The sequence below is a fragment of the Balaenoptera musculus genome, chromosome 1, assembly GCF_009873245.2.
Source record: "Balaenoptera musculus isolate JJ_BM4_2016_0621 chromosome 1, mBalMus1.pri.v3, whole genome shotgun sequence".
Lineage (NCBI taxonomy): Eukaryota > Metazoa > Chordata > Mammalia > Artiodactyla > Balaenopteridae > Balaenoptera > Balaenoptera musculus.
The window spans coordinates 106,363,063-106,380,166 of record NC_045785.1 but is presented as its reverse complement, the minus strand read 5'-3'; the positions used below and the strand labels follow the sequence as shown (position 1 = coordinate 106,380,166).

General features: G+C 40.7%; 1 long non-coding RNA gene across 2 annotated transcripts; it reads right to left on the bottom strand.

The window, feature by feature from the left end:
• Window positions 1-681: 681 nt before the first annotated feature.
• LOC118905571 lies at window positions 682-16,817 on the bottom strand. Of its 2 annotated transcripts, none has more exons than XR_005022279.1 (3): window positions 16,690-16,817; window positions 16,351-16,397; window positions 682-767 (listed from the first exon to the last, which is right to left on the bottom strand). It is a non-coding gene; the product is annotated as an uncharacterized LOC118905571 (long non-coding RNA). The 2 variants fall into 2 exon arrangements; XR_005022285.1 differs by lacking the exon at window positions 682-767 and adding an exon at window positions 1,488-1,505.
• Between the last annotated feature and the right edge of the window lie 287 nt (window positions 16,818-17,104).

Sequence of the window (17,104 nt, the reverse complement as noted above, 5' to 3'; positions counted from 1 at the left end):
CCATTAGTCCCAAATCCCAGAGAGAAGTTAGGATGACAAAATTGGACAGTATATTTAGAGTGAGGTCAGTACACTTCTTGGAGATCATAAAAGAATAGAAATAGGAGGTCTAGGCTAAGCACGAGACGGCATCTGGGGATCACTGCTCTCACCACGTGGGTTCAAAGAACTCAGGTGCTGCAGTGTAGACCGACGCCCAGCCTGACTGTGACCCAGCCGCGCTGGCCCCGGGTCAGGTCGTCGGGCCCCTGCCGACACTGTCCTGCGGGGCACCGCTGCTCAGTCCTGAGCTTTTCGATCTGCCGTGGAGCTCCAGCGTGGGGACCACATGCTCCATTGCTAGGAAGCAGGTCCCGTTTCCCCCGAGCTGACCCTCGGAGGATGAGGCGAGAAATGTGCTGTTGCTGGTTCCCAAGCCCCTGGGGTGTTCAGAAGCAGTGCCACAAGGTCCTCTATCAACGATGCCTGTTTTGCTTAGTGCTGGGCCCGGTGGACCTTGGCTGGTTGTTCCTCAACAACTGCAGGAGAGGCCCTCTGCCTTTCGCCCTGCCCCACCAGGCCACATCTCTGACTCCTTCCAGACCCTCCAGCAGGTGTGGAGGAGTGGGGCCCAGATCCTCCTCAGCAGACAGGGAGCTGTGAAGAAGGGGGGCAGGCCCATCCTTCTTGCAGTTTTAAGGACCTTTGGTGGCTTTGCATCTTGCATGGCTCCTGGAAGGCAAGGGTCACAGGACTGGAGTGCATGGCAGAGCCCTTAGGGATTTCACCTGGAGGCCAAAATACCACTATCAAAGTAGGACTCCATTATTAGGCCCTGCTGGTGGCTAACTGAGGCTGGAGAGAGTGCTGAGTGGTGACAGAAGCCGGGAGCACGCTGGGAGCCTGTCACGAGGATGAGCTGAGGGGACGCGCTGAGGTCTGGAGGAGCAACTGGGGCCACCAGTTTAGAGGAAAAGCTTCCCACCACCTCCCGTGGTCATATCTCTGCTCAAAGCCACTGCACACCCAGTGGCCGGATCCTACCACTCCCTCGTCAGGGGTCAGTTCACTCTCCAGTTCACTTTGGAGCGAAAGGATGGCTTTTGTGATTTCCCAGGAAAAGAAGTGCTTAGTATGAAACAGGCATATATAGAAGCAGCCTGTTGTAGGAAGGAGAGAGCATTTTGCAGGGACGTCCCCCTGTTAAATTTATGTTCCGTTTACTTGATGAGGAGAGGGAGGGGCCAGGTCAGCAGGGACCTCAGAGATCATCTAAGTCTAGTGCCGCCTCTTACAGATGAGGGTCAGCAGGCTCACAGAGACTGGGGCCAGCCAAAGCCACGCAGCCAGTTAATCACAAGCCGGGGATTAGATCCCAGGCTTGGGGCCTTTCCAGTGGTCTAGGGAAAGTAGAGAGGAAACTTCCAAACTGGTGAAGCCAGCGAGTATGAGAGGTTGTTGGGTTACCTTTGCTGGGAGAGGAATAAGGCTTTATAGAGGCAATGTTGAGTGTTCTTCTAAAAAGGCTCAGGAAAGAAAGGAATCATCAGAGGAAAACATAAGGAATTACCAAAAATAAAAAAATAAATAAATCATGGCCCAGCCCCTATTCACACTGTGGGCTCCACATTCTCTGAGGAACATTTAGGAACAATCTTACGAATATGCTCAATAGCTTATGGCAAAGCTTTAAAGTCCAAGGTAAAAGTTTTATTTTCTGATTTTTTAAATTTTTTCTTTTCTTTTTTATTGAAGTATAGTTGATATACAATGTTATGTTAGTTTCTGGTGTACAGCACAGTGATTCAGTGATATATATTCTTTTTCATGTTCTTTTCAATTATGGTTTATAACAGGAGATTGAATAATGTTCCCTGTACTATACAGTAGGACCTTATTTTTTATCTATTTTTCTACTTTATTTATAGTTTGTATCTGCTAATCCCAAATTTCTAATTTATCCATCCCCCACCCCTTTTCCCCTTTGGTAACCATAAGTTTGTTTTCTATGTCCGTGAGCCTATTTCTCTTTTGTAAATAAGTTAATTTGTGTCATATCTTAGATTCCATATATAAGTGATATCATGATATTTGTCTTTCCCTTTCTGACTTACTTCATTTAGTAAGATAATCTCTAGGTCCATCCATGTTGCTGCAAATGACATTATTTCATTCTTTTTTATGGCTGAGTAATATTCCATTGTGTATATCTACCACATCTTCTTTATCCATTCATCTGTCGATGCACCTTTAGGTTGCTTCCATGTCTTGGCTATTGTAAATAGTACTGCTGTGAACATTAGGGTGCATGTATCTTTTCAAATTATAGTTTTCTCTGAATATATTCCTGGGAGTGGGATCACTGGATCATATGGCAACACTGTTTTTAGTTTTTTAAGGATCCTCCTTACTGTTTTCCATAGTGGCCGCACCAATTTACATTTCCACCAACAGTGTAAGAGGGTTCCCTTTTCTCCACATCCTCTTCAGCATTTGTTATTTGTAGACTTTTTAATGATGGCCATCCCGACTGGTGTGAGATGGTACTTCATTGTAATTTTGATTTGCATTTCTCTAATAATTAGTGATGTTGAGCATCTTTTCATGTGCCTATTAGCAATCTGTTTGTCTTCTTCGGAGAAATGTCTATTTTGGTCTTCTGCCCATTTTGTTTGGTTTTTTTTGTTACTGAGTTTTATGAGCTGTTTGTATATTTTGGAAATTAAGCCCTTGTCAGTTGCATCATTTGGAAATATTTTCTCCCAGTCCATAGGTTGATTTTTTGGTTTGCTTATGGTTTCCTTTGCTGTGCAAAAGCTTATAAATTGGATTAGGTCCCATTTGTTTATTTTTGCTTTTATTTCTATTGCCTTGGGAGATTGATCTATGAAAACATTGGTATGATTTATGTCAGAGAATGTTTTGCCTATCTTCTCTTCTTGGAGTTTTATGGTGCGATGTCTTATATTTAAGTCTTTAAGCCATTTTGAGTTTATTTTTGTATATGGTGTGAGGGTATGTTTTAAATTCATTGATTTACATATGGCTATCCAGCTTTCCCAATACCATTTGCTGAAGAGAGTGTCTTTTCTCCATTGTATATTGTAGCCTCCTTTGTCTAAGATTAATTGATTGTAAGTGTTTGGGTTTATTTCTGGGCTCTCTATTCTGTTCCACTGCTCCATATGTCTGTTTTTGTGCCAGTTGCATGCTGTTTTGATTTCTGTTGGATTGTAGTATTGTCTGAAGTCTGGGAGGGTTATGCCTCCAGCTTTGTTCTTTTCCCTCATGACTGCTTTGGCAATTCTGGGTCTTTTGTGGCTCCATATAAATTTTAGGATTATTTGTCCTCGTTATAATGAAAAATGTCATGGGTAATTTGATATGGATCACATTAAATCTGTAGTTTGCTTTGGGTAGTATGGCCATTTTAACAATATTAATTCTTCCAATCCCAGGGAATGGGATATCTTTCCATTTCTTTGAATTACCTTCAGTTTCCTATATCAATGTTCTATAGTTCTCAGCATATGAGTCTTTCACTTCCTTGGTCAGGTTTATTCCTAAGGTTTTTTTTAATGTGATTTTAAAAGGGATTGTTTTCCTTTTCCGATATTTCATTGTTAGTGTAAAGAAATGCAACAGATCTGTATGTTAATCTTGTATCTTGCTACCTTGCTGAATTCATTTATCAGTTCTAGTAGTTTTTCTGTGGAGTCTTCAGGGTTTTCTATATACAGTATTATGTCATCTGCATATAATGATAATTTCACCTTTCTCTTCCAATTTGGATATCTTTTCTTTTCCTTGTCTGATTGCTGTGGTTAGGATTCCAATACTATATTGAATAGAAGTGGTGACAGTGACCATCCTTGTCTTATTCTGGAATTTAGTGGGAAGGCTTTCAGGTTTTTACCATTGAATATTATGTTGGCTGTGGGTTTCTCATAAATGGCTTTTATTATGTTGAGATATGTTCTCTCTGTACCCACTTTGGTGAGTTTTTATCATGAATGAAAGTTGAATTTTGTCAAATGCTTTTTCTGAATCTTTTGAGATGATCAAGTGGTTTTTGTCTTTTCTTTTGTTGATGTGGTGTATCACATTGATTGAATTGCACATGTTGAACGATCCTTGTGACCCTGAGATAAATCCAACTTGATCATGGTGTATGATCTTTTTTATGTGTTGTTGGATTTGCTTTGCTAATATTTTACTGAGAATTTTTTCATCTATATTCATCAAAGATATTGACCTGTAATTTTCTTTTTTGGTATTGTCTTTGTCTGGTTTTGGGGTCAGGATAATGGTGGCTTCATAGAATGATTTTGGGAGTGTTCCCTCCTTTTCAGTCTTTTGGAAGAGTTTGAGAAGGATCAGTATAAGTTCTTCTTTGTATGTTTGGAAGAATTCCTTAGTGAAGCCATCTGGTCCTGGACTTTTCTTGGCAGAGAGTTTTTAAAAATTATTATTATTACAGATTCTATTTCACTTCTAGTAATCAGTCTGTTCAGATCATCTGTTCTTCCTGATTTGGTTTTGGTGGGCTGTCTGTTTTTTGGAGACTTGTCCATTTCTTCTAGGTTGTCCAATTTACAACAAAAGGTTGTACTCTTTTACAATATTTCACAGTATCAGTTGTTTTTCTTCTCTTATTTTCTTATTTGTTTATTTTGATCTTCTCTCTTTTCTTCTTGGTAAGCCTGGCCAGAAGTTTGATTTGGTTTATGGTTTCAAAGAAGTAGGTTTAGGTTTTATTGATTTTTTTCTACTTTTTAATCTCTATTTTATTTATTTCCTCTCTGATCTTTATTATTTCCTTCCTTCTGCTGACTTTAGGTTTTATTTGTTCTTCTTTTTCTAATTCTTCTAGGTGGTAGGTTAAGTTGTTTATGTCAGATTTTTCTTGTTTTTGAGGAAGGCCTGTATTGCTATGAACTTTCCTCTAAGAACTGCTTTTGCTGCATCCCATAGATTTTGTATGGTTGTGTTTTCATTGTCATTTATCTCAAGGTATTTTTTAAATTTCCTCTTTGCTTTCATCGTTCACCCATTGGTTTTTTTAGCACCATGTTGTTTAGTCTCCATGTAATCGTTTTCTCATTTCTCTTTCTGTGGTTGATTTGTAGTTTCATCCCATTGTGGTCAGAAAACATGCTTGAAATAATTTCTATCATAATAAATTTGTTGAGGATTGTTTTGTGTCCTAGTATGTGGTCAATCATAGAGAATGTTCCATATGCACTTGAAAAGAATGTGTATTCTGGGCTTTTTTTTTTGATGTAATATTCTGAAAATATCAATTAAGCCTAAGTGTTCTATTGTGTCATGTAGGATCTCTGTTGCCTTATTGATTTTTCTGTGTAGAAGATCTGTCCATTGATGTCAGCAGAGTGTTAATGTCCCTTATTGTATTCCCATCATTATCTTTTCTTTTCTTTTCCTTTTATTTATTTATTTGTATACAGCAGGTTCTTATTAGTAATCTATTTTATATATATTAGTGTATATATGTCAGTCCCAATCTCCCAATTCATCCCACCACCGTCAACACACCCCGCCACTTTCCCACCTTGGTGTCCATACGTTTGTTCTCTACATCTGTGTCTCTATTTCTGCCTTGCAAACCTGTTCATCTGTACCATTTTTCTGGATTCCATATATATGCGTTAATATACGATATTTGTTTTTCTCTTTCTGACTTACTTCACTCTGTATGACAGTCTCTAGGTCCATCCACGTCTCTACAAATGACCTAATTTCGTTCCTTTTTATGGCTGAGTAATACTTCATTGTATATATGTACCACATCTTCTTTATCCATTCATCTGTCGATGGGCATTTATGTTGCTTCCCTGACCTTGCTATTGTAAATAGCGCTGCAGTGAACATTGGGGTGCATGTGTCTTTTTGAATTATGGTTTTCTCTGGGTATATGCCCAGTAGTGGGATTGCTGGGTCACACGGTAATTCTATTTTTAGTTTTTTAAGGAACCTCCATACCGTTCTCCAAAGTGGCTGTATCAATTTACATTCCCACCAACAGTGCAAGAGGGTTCCCTTTTCTCCACCCCTCTCCAGCATTTATTGTTTGTAGATTTTCTGATGATGCCCATTCTAATGGGTATGAGGTGATACCTCATTGTAGTTTTGATTTGCATTTCTCTAATAATTAGTGATGTTGAGCAGCCTTTCATGTGTTTTTTAGCCATCTGTATGTCTTTTTTTTAATATATAAATTTGTTTATTTATTTATTTATTTATTTTTGGCTGTGTTGGGTCTTCGTTTCTGTGCGAGGGCTTTCTCCAGTTGCGGCGAGCGGGGGCCACTCTTCATCTCGGTGTGCAGGCCTCTCACTATCGTGGCCTCTCTTGTTGCGGAGCACAGGCTCCAGACGCACAGGCTCAGTAGTTGTGGCTCACGGGCCCAGTTGCTCTGTGGCATGTGGGATCCTCCCAGACAAGGGCTCAAACCCGTGTCCCCTGCATTAGCAGGCAGATTCCCAACCACTGTGCCACCAGGGAAGCCCCATCGGTATGTCTTCTTTGGAGAAATCTCTATTTAGGTCTTCTGTCCATTTTTTGATTGATTGGGTTGTTTGTTTTTTTGATATTGAGCTGCACGAGCTGTTTGTAAATTTTTAGATTAATCCCTTGTCCGTTTCTTCATTTGCAAATAATTTCTCCCATTCTGAAGGTTGTCCTTTCGTTTTGTTTATGGTTTCCTTTGCTGTGCAAAACTTTTAAGTTTCATTAGGTCACATTTGTTTATTTTTGTTTTTATTTTCATTACTCTAGGAGGTGGGTCAAAAAAGATCTTGCTGTGATTTATGTCAAAGAGTGTTCTTCCTATGTTTTCCTCTCAGAGTTTTATAGTGTCTGGTATTACATTTAGGTCTTTAATCCATCTTGAGTTTATTTTTGTGTGTGGTGTGAGGGAGTGTTCTAATTTCATTCTTTTACATGTAGCTGTCCAGTTTTCCTAGCACCACTTATTGAAGTAACTACCTTTTATCCATTGTATAGGCTTGCCTCCTTTGTTGTTGATTAATTGACCATAGGTGCATAGGTTTATATGTAGGATTTCTACCCTGTTCCATTGATCTATAAGTCTGTTTTTGTGCCAGTACCATACTGCTTTGATTACTGTAGCTTTGTATTATAGTCTCAAGATGGGGAGCCTGATTCCTCCAGCTTCGTTTTTCTTTCTCGAGATTGCTTTGGCTATTTGGGGTCTTTTGTGTTTCCATACAAATTACAAAAATTTTTGTTCTAATTCTGTGAAAAATGGCATTGGTAATTTGATAGCAATTGCATTAAATCTGCAGATTGCTTTGGGTAGTATAGTAATTTTGACAATATTGATTCTTCCAGTCCAAGAACATGGAATATCTTTTTATCTGTTTGTGTCATCTTTGATTTCTTTCATCAGAGTCATAGATTTCAGAGTACAGGTCTTTTGCCTCCTTAGGTAGGTTTATACCTAGGTATTTTATTCTTTTTGATGTGATGGTAGATGGGATTGTTTCCTTAATTTCTCTTTCTGATCTTTTGTTGTGAGTGTATAGAAGTGCAAGAGATTTCTCTGTGTTAATTTTGTATCCTGAAGCTTTACCAAATTCATTGAAGAGCTCTAGGAGTTTTCTGGAAGCATCTTTAGGATTTTCTATGTGTAGAATCATGTCATCTGCAAACCGTGACAGTTTTACTTCTTTTCCAATTTGTATTCCTTTTATTACTTCTTCTTCTCTGATTGCCATGCCTAGGACCTCCAAAACTATGTTGAATAACAGTAGCGAGAGTGGACATCCTTGTCTTGTTCCTGATCTTAGAGGAAATGCTTTCAGGTTTTCACCATTGAGAATGATGTTTGCTGTGGGTTTGTCATATATGGCCCTTATGATGTTGAGGTAGGTTCCCTCTATGCCCACTTTCTGGAGAGTTTTCGTCATAAATGGGTGTTGAATTTTGTCAAAAGCTTTTTCTGCATCTATTGAGATGATCATATGGTTTTTATTCTTCAATTTGTTAATATGGTGTATCACATTGTTTGATTTGCGTATACTGAGGAATCCTTGCATCCCTGGGAAAAATCCCACTTGATCGTGGTGTATGATCCTTTTAATGTGTTGTTGGATTCTGTTTGCTAGTATTTTGTTGAAGATTTTTGCATCTATGTTCATCAGTGATATTGGTCTGTAATTTTCTTTTGTTGTAGTCTCTCTGTCTGGTTTCGGTGTCAGGGTGATGGTGACCTCCTAGAATGAGTTTGGGAGTGTTCCTTCCTCTGCAATTTTTTGGAAGAGTTTGAGAAGGATGGGTGTTAGCTCTTCTCTAAATGTTTGATAGAATTCCCCTGTGAAGCCATCTGGTCCTGGACTTTTCTTTGTTGGAAGATTTTTAATCACAGTTTCAATTTCATTACTTGTGATTGGTCTGTTCATATTTTCTGTTTCTTCCTGGTTCAGTCTTGGAAGGTTATACCTTTCTAAGAATTTGTCCATTTCTTCCAGGTTGTCTATTTTATTGGCATAGAGTTGCTTGTAGTAGTCTCTTAGGATGCTTTGTATTTCTGTGGTGTCTGTTGTAACTTCTCCTTTTTCATTTCTAATTTTATTGATTTGAGTCCTCTCCCTCTTTTTCTTGATGAGTCTAGCTAATGGTTTATCAATTTTATTTATCTTCTCAAAGAACCAGCTTTTAGTTTTATTGATCTTTGCTATTGTTTTCTTTGTTTCTATTTCATTTATTTCTGCTCTGATCTTTATGATTTCTTTCCTTCTACTACCTTTGGGTTTTCATTGTTCTTCTTTCTCTACTTCCTTTAGGTGTAAGGTTAGATTTCTTATTTGCTTAGTTGCTCCATGACATGTGGTATCTCCCTGGACCGGGGCTCGAACCCATGTCCCCGGCATTGGCAGGCAGATTCTTAACCACTCTGCCACCAGGGAAGCCCCTTCTTTGATTTCTTCAATGCTCTCTTGGTCATTTAGTAACTTATTGTTTAGCCTCCTTGTGTTTGTGTTTTTTATGTTTTTTTCCCCCTGTAATTGACTTCTAATCTCATCACGTTGTGGTCAGAAAAGATTCTTGATATGAATTTCAATTTTCTTAAATTAACTGAGGCTTGATTTGTGACCCATGATGTGATCTATTCTGGAGAATGTTCCATGTGCACTTGAGAAGAAAGTGTAATCTGCTGTTTTTGGATGGAATGTCCTATAAATATCAATTAAATCTATCTGATCTATTGTGTCATTTTAAGCTTGTATTTCCTTATTAATTTTCTGTCTGGATGATCTGTCCATTGGTGTAAGTTAGGTGTTAAAGTCCCCCACTATTATTGTGTTACTGTCGATTTCCTCTTTTATAGCTGTTAGCATTTACCTTATGTATTGAGGTGCTCCTATATTGCATGCATATATATTTATAATTGTTATATCTTCTTCTTGGATTGATTCCTTGATCATTCTGTGGTGTCCTTCCTTGTCTCTTGTAACATTCTTTATTTCAAAGTCTATTTTGTCTGATATGAGAATTGCTACTCCAGCTTTCTTTTGATTTCCATTTGCATGGAATATCTTTTTCCATCCCCTCACTTTCAGTCTGTATGTGTCCCTAGGTCTGAAGTGGGTCTCTTGTAGATAGCATATACATGGGTCTGGTTTTAATATCCATTCAGTGAGCCTGTGTCTTTTAGTTGGAGCATTTAATCCATTCACATTTAAGGTAATTATCAATATGTGCGTTTGTATTACCATTTTCTTAATTGTTTTGGGTTTGTTTTTGTAGGTCCTTTCTTCTCTTGTGTTTCCCACTTAGAGAAGTTCCTTTAGCATTTGTTGTACAGCTGGTTTGGTGGTGCTGAATTCTCTTAGCTTTGGCTTGTCTGTAAAGCTTTTGATTTCTCTGTTGAATCTGAATGAGATCCTTGCTGGGTAGAGTAATCTTCATTGTAGGATCTTTCCTTCCATCACTTTAAATATATCGTGCCACTTCCTTCTGGCTTGCAGAGTTTCTGCTGAGAAATCAGCTGTTAACCTTATGGGAGTTCCCTTGTATGTTATTTGTCATTTTTCCCTTGTTGCTTTTGATAATTTTTCTTCATCTATAATTTTTGTCAATTTGATTACTATGTGTCTTGGCGTGTTTCTCCTTGGCTGTATCCTGCCTGGAACTCTCTGTGCTTCCTGGACTTGGATGGCTATTTCCTTTCCCATGTTAGGGAAGTTTTCAACTATAACGTCTTCAAATATTTTCTCTGGTCCTTTCTCTCTCTCTTCTCCTTCTCGGACCCCTATAAAGCAAATGTTGTGTTTAATGTTGTCCCAGAAGTCTCTTAAGCTGTCTTCATTTCTTTTCATTCTTTTTTCTTTATTCTGTTCCATGGCAGTGAATTCTACCATTCTGTCTTCCAGGTCACTTATTCGTTCTTCTGCCTTCATTATTCTGCTATTGATTCCTTCTAGTGTATTTTTCATTTCAGTTACTGTATTGTTCATCTCTGTTTGTTTGTTCTGTAATTCTTCTAGGTGTTTGTTCTTTAATTCTTCTATGTCTTTGTTAAGCATCTTCTAGATCTTTGCCTCCATTCTTTTTCCGAGGTCCTGGATCATCTTCACTATCATTATTCCCAATTCTTTTTCTGGAAGAATTATTTTTCTGCCTATCTCCACTTCATTTAGTTGTTTTTCTGGGGTTTTATCTTGTCCCTTCATCTGGTACATAGTCTTCTGCCTTTTTATTTTGTCTATCTTTCTGCAAATGTGGTTTTTGTTCCACAGCCTGCAGAGTTGTGGTTCTTCTTGCTTCTGCTGTCTGCCCTCTGGTGGATGAGACTATCTAAGAGGCTTGTGCAAGCCTCCTGATGAGAGGGATGGGTGGTGGGTAGAGCTGGGTGTTGCTCTGGTGGGCAGAGCTCAGTAAAACTTTAATCTGCTTGTCTGCTGATGGGTGGGGCTGGGTTCCCTCCATGTTGGTTTTTTGGCCTGAGGCAACCCAGCCCTGGAGGCTACAGGCTCTTTGGTGGGGCTAATGGCAGACTCCGGGAGGGCTCACACCAAGGAGTACTTCCCAGAAGTTATGCTGCCAGTGTCCTTGTCCCTGTGGTGAGCCACTGCCAACCCCCGCCTCTGCAGAAGACCCTCCAACAGTAGCAGGTAGGTCCAGTTCAGTCTCCCATGGGGTTACTGCTCCCTCCCTGGGTCCTGATGCACACACTACTTTGTACATGTCCTCCAAGAGTGGAGTCTCTTCTTCCCCCAGTCCTGTCGAAATCCTGCAATCAAATCCCAGCAGCCTTCAAAGTCTGATTCTCTAGGAATTCCTCCTCCCGTTGCTGGACCCCCTGGTTGGGAAACCTGATGTGGGGCTCAGAACCTTCTCTCCAGTGGGTGGACCTCTGTGGTGTAAGTCCTCCAGTTTGAGAGTCAACCACCCAGCAGCCATGGGATTTGATTTTATTGTGATTGCACCCCGCTACCGTTTTACTGTGGCTTCTCCCCTGTCCTTGGATGTGGGGCTTCTTTTTTGGTGAGTTCCAGTGTCCTCCTGTTGATGATTGTTCAGCAGTTAGTTGTGATTCTGGTGCTCTTGCAAGAGGGAGTGAGCACACGTCCTTCTACTCCGCCATCTTCTCATCATTTTCTCCCTTTATATTTGTTAGTATTTTTTAGTGTATTTAGGTGTTCCTATATTGGGTACATATATGTTAACGAGTGTAATATCCTCTTTTTGTATTGATCCTTTTATCATTATACAGTGTCCTTCTTTATCTTTCTTTATGGCTTTTGTTTTAAAGTCTATTTTGTCTGATATAGTATTCTTATCCTCACTTTCTTGTCATTTCCATTTGCATGAAATATTTTTTTCCATCCCCTTACTTTCAATCTATGTGTGTTCTTCATCCTAAAGTGGGTCTCTTGTATGCAGCATATTGTTTTTTTTATCAAATGTGCCATTCTATGTCTTTTGATCGGAGCATTTAGTCCTTTGACATTTAAGGTGATTATTGATAGATGGGTATTTATTGCTATTTTAAACCTTGTTTTCCATTTGATTTTGTATTTCTTCTTTGTTGTTTTTCCGTTTGCTGTTTGATGATTGTCTTATGTATTATGCTTGTCTTCTCTTCTTTTTGATTGTTGTGAATCTATTGTATGTTTTTGATTTGTGGTGACCCTGTTTTTCAAGTATATTAACCCATTACTATATCTACTTGCTTTAGACCTGTAGTCATATAGGCTCAAACACATTCTAAAAAAAGATCTACATTTTCTTACTCTCCTCCCCCACATTTTACGATTTTGATGTCCTCTTTTACATCTTCGTGTTTATCCCTTTTGCTGTTCCTTGTAGTTATCATCACTTTCACAAAATTTTTTTTTGCTGTTTTAAAAATCTGTGTACTAGCTTATTTAAGTGATTTACTTTCCAGTTGTGATTTTCTTTCCTATAGATTTCTGCTTTTTTTCTATTTAGAGAAGGTCTTTCAATAGTTTTTGAGGAGGTAAGCTTAGTATTGCTGAATTCTTTTAGTTTTTGCTTGTCTGAGAAATTCGTTATCTCTTCTTCTATTCTAAATGATAATCTTGCTGTGTAGAGTATCCTAGGTTGCAGGTTTCCCTTTCAGGACTTTGAGTATATCTTGCACTCCCTTCTGTCCTGCTACGTTTCTGTAGAGAAATCAGCTGATAGCTCTATATGAGGGTTCCCTTTTAATTAACTCTTTGTTTTTCTTTGATATGTTTAGAATCCTCTCTTTAACTTTCGCCATTTTAATTATACTATGTCTTGGCATAGGTCTGTTTGGGTTCATCTCTTTGGGACCCTCTGTTCTTCCTGTAACTGGATATCTGTTTCCTTCTTTAGGTTTGGGAAATTTTCAGCCATAATTTCTTACATTTTTGATCCCCTTTTCTCTTTCTTTTCCTTCTGGGATGCCAATTATGCATAGCTTGGCACACTTTATATTATCCCACCAATCTAGCATATTGCTTTCATTTTTTAAAATTTGTCTTTCTGTCTGCTGTTCTGATTGGGTGATTTTCATTATTCTGTCTTCCAGATCACTTATTTGTTCTTCTTATCCAGTTTGCTATTTATTGCCTTTAGCTCAGCTTTTGTCTCAGCAAATGAGTTTTCTAATTTTGATTGGCTCCTCTTTATAGTTTCTAGTTCCTTCTTACAGTAATCTGCATTTCTGTCAATAGTTTTTCTTAATTCCTTCAGCATTTTCATTACCTCCTTTTTGAACTCAGGGTCTAGTAGACTGGAGAGGTAACTTTCATTGTTCTTTCAGGGGAATTCTCTTGATCTTTTAATTGGGAGTGGATCCTCTGCTTCTTCATTTCATTTATATTTCTCTGACTCTATGAGTTTAGGAGAAACAGCTATATACTGTGGTCTTTTTTTTTTTAACATCTTTATTGGAGTATAATTACTTTACATTGTTTTGTCAGTTGCTTCTGTATAAGAAAGTGAATCAGCTATACATATACATATATCCCCATATCCCCTCCCTCTTGCATCTCCCTCCCACCCTTCCTATCCCACCTCTCTAGCTGGTCACAAAGCACGAGCTTATCTCCCTGTGCTATGCGGCTGCTTCCCACTAGCTATCTATTTTACATTTGGTAGTGTATATATGTCAATGCCACTCTCTCACTTCGTCTCAGCTTACCCTTCCCCCTCCATGTGTCCTCAAGTCCATTCTCTACATCTGTCTTTATTCCTGTCCTGCCCCTAGGTTCGTCAGAACCTTTTTTTTAAAAAATTAGATCCCATATATATGTGTTAGCATATGGTATTTGTTTTTCTCTTTCTGACTTACTTCACTCTGTATGACAGACTCTAGGACCATCCACCTCACTACAAATAACTCAATTTCGTTTCTTTTTATGGCTGAGTAATATTCCATTATACATATGTGCCACATCTTCTTTATCCATTCATCTGTCAATGGACACTTAGGTTGCTTCCATGTCCTGGCTATTGTAAATAGAGCTGCAATGAACATTGTGGTACATGACTCTTTTTGAATTATGGTTTTCTCAGGATATATGCCCAGTACCGGGATTGCTGAGTCATATGGTAGTTCTATCTCCTGTGGTCTTGAAGGGCTGTTTTTATGTGGGAGCATCCCTGTGTAGCCTCTGTGAGTCTAATATTTTTGGTGCAAGGGCTATTTTTAGTATGGATTCCTGCCTTGTCTTTCCTCAGTGTGTGCTGGCCATTATCCCCTTGATAGGGAATGTAATTGTTGTGGTGACCAGAGCTTGCACTGGATGTTTAGTGTGGCCTCCTCTTTGCTCTGTGGTTGTCACAGCCCTGTTCGATGCAGGGTCTCCTCCCCAGTTGTTGAAGTGGACACCCCCAGATCCATTTCTGAACTGTGGTGTGAGGTACGTGGGACTGGAGCACTCCTGCTGAGAGAGGAGCCACTGAGTATTCATCCTTAGAGGCTTTCCACTGGAAAGTGCACTCTGTGGTGTTGCCTGTCACCTCTTGTGTGGGCTCACACAGTACACTGTTTTTGACACTGCCCTCGGCCTTGCCTCAACCATGGGGATTCAGGCAATTGGCCCAGGTGTCTGTCAGTCACTGTGCTCACAAAGCCACTAGCACAGATCCATTGGCACAGAACCGCTGAAGTCAGGCACCAGGACTACTATAGTTGTGTGCCTGGGTCCGCTGTGGTATCTACTGAGTCAGCCCAGATCCTGGCTTCATCTCCACATATATGTGCCAGAAGAGCCTGCAGCCAGCCCATATCACAACACCCACCCTAGCCATGGGATAACCAGTAAACTTCTCAGATGTCCTGCAGGCACTGAGTTTATAAAGCCACCTGCAGCAGGTCAATCTGTGAATTGCACAGCCACAGGGAGAAGACTCAGATTTCAGCCCTACTTCTGAATTCCCACTTGGATTGGCTTGGATTTCAGCACTGACTCCATGTGTGGGCCAACCTACCAGTGTTTGTATGCTCTCAGAACTCTTAGAGGTGGAGCTGCGCCCACTGTGAGCACACCAGAATGAGGCTGCCATGGCAGGCCCCGCCCCTCCCTTAGTGAGCGTGTTAACAGTGGGGCTGCAATGCTGGACCCTGGGCATCCTCCTGCCCATACTGCTGGTTGTGGCTTGGACCACACGCCAGCCCCTTCAGACTGTCTTTACACAGCCAACCCCAGTCCTCTCTCTGGGTCTGTCCCCTGAAGCCCGAGTTTCAGTCCTCTGCCTCTGCGTATACCAGCCAGTGCGTGTCTTGGGCTGGGGAGTGCAGGGAGGTGGCACGGCCCCTCTGTGCTGGTCTGTCTCTGTTTTGCCTGCTGCAAACTGGCTGCTGCACTCTTCTCTGAGCCTCTGAAGCTTCCTTCTGTCCTGGCTGATCTCCCTGCCAATGAACGGGTTTCCTAGGGTGACGGAATATTTCCTCTTTCACAGCTCCCTCCCAGGGACGCAGGTCCTGTCCCGATTCCTTTTTTTTTTTCCCTTTTGTCCTACCCAGTAATGTGGTGATCTTTCTTGCAATTTTGGTTTTATGAGATCTTCTGTCAGCATTCAGCAAGCATTCTGTGAGAACTGTTCCACATGTAGATGTATTTTTGATGTATCTGTGCGACGTGAGCTCCACATCCTTTTATTCTGCCATCTTGACCCGGCCCCACTAGCTTCTGATTTTTAAGCCATTTTTAACACCTCACGTTTTCTTCAAAGAGCTTGCTAGAGAATATGTTACTGTTTTAAATAAACATTGAGAATGTCTGCCATATATATAAAATCTTTCCCTTTAAGTTTTAGTTTTTATTATTACCATATTCTCTTTTAGATCAATAAGACCCAACAATTTTCTTTTGTGTTATTTCTAACAGAAAAAGATATGTCCAAATCAAGTTGCTTTCTTCACCATGATAGTATACAGTGAAATCAATTTAAAAAGTTATATCTTGCTGTTATTTTTTCATAAGGTGGTATAGGAAACCCCAGAACACATGACAGGACTCAGGATCCCTTTACTGAAAGCTCCTTCAGAGGCAGACCCCATATGTCCTCTGACCTCAAGAATCAACTGAACTGCATTTCTCCCCACTCCTGACCTGGTATAAAGGAGACAGAATTGGAGTAAGGAGAGAAGATGATGACAAAGTAAGAGTCAATCAAGAGGTCAAGGGAGGTTGCTGATTGGGGTGGAGGGCTGATGGGGATGGAATCTAGAGGGATGCTCATTGAGGACCTGAGCTCCCACAGATGGACCGAAATCTCCTCCTGGAAGGTCAGAGCAGGTCAAGGATCACCTGCACACTCTGATGACAGATGGTGATAAGTTTGGGGCGGGCTCTATGGCTCCGACTGGTGCAGTAGTTTCCTTACCTCCAAATTTGTCCTTGCCTTCTTCAAAACATCGTGTGTCCTGGTCACTGAAACAAGAAAACAGCCCCAAAGGCAGAAATTACCAGTGGGCCCACGCTTGCATTGGGTTTGTGTTCTAAAGCTTGTCTTTCTGCACACTCAGCTCGGGGTCTCCTGCTGCCCCCCCACCCCGTGTCCCCTCCTCTGCCTCCACGATTACTGATGGCACAGGAGGTTTAGAGACGTCACATCAGTCTCCCCCGTCCCCTAACCTCTCTGGTCTCTGTCCATTCACAGCACAGGTGGAGAACCTGGAAGGACCCCCGTTTCCTGTCCCATTCCCTGGCTGGGGGCACCCACACTGGCTGAAGATGAACTGTTCCATGCTCTCCTTCTGCTGGTTGGCGGTCTTCAGATGCTCAGCTGTGCTCTGAAGGAGACTCTCCTGTTTGGATAGTTTGGTTCTCAGTTCCAGAAGCTCCCTTTTCATGGACTCTCTCTGGGAAGAAAAACAGGCTCTCTGTCAGTGGTCAGAAGGCCTAAAGCACCCTGTGTTTTGTGGCTCTTTACAACTCCAAATAGGACTCTACAGTCTTCTCAAGTATTTTTGGAGCAGATTTCCCTCGTTAAAGCCTCTCAATCCCTCCAGCAGGTAATGGCTCAGGATGGGCCATGAGGTGGGAACACTGAGGACCTGGAAGCCCCCGTGCAGATTAGCACAGGCTACACTCCTGTTGCTGCAGAGAACCTGACTCCAGGCCACACTGAAACTCCC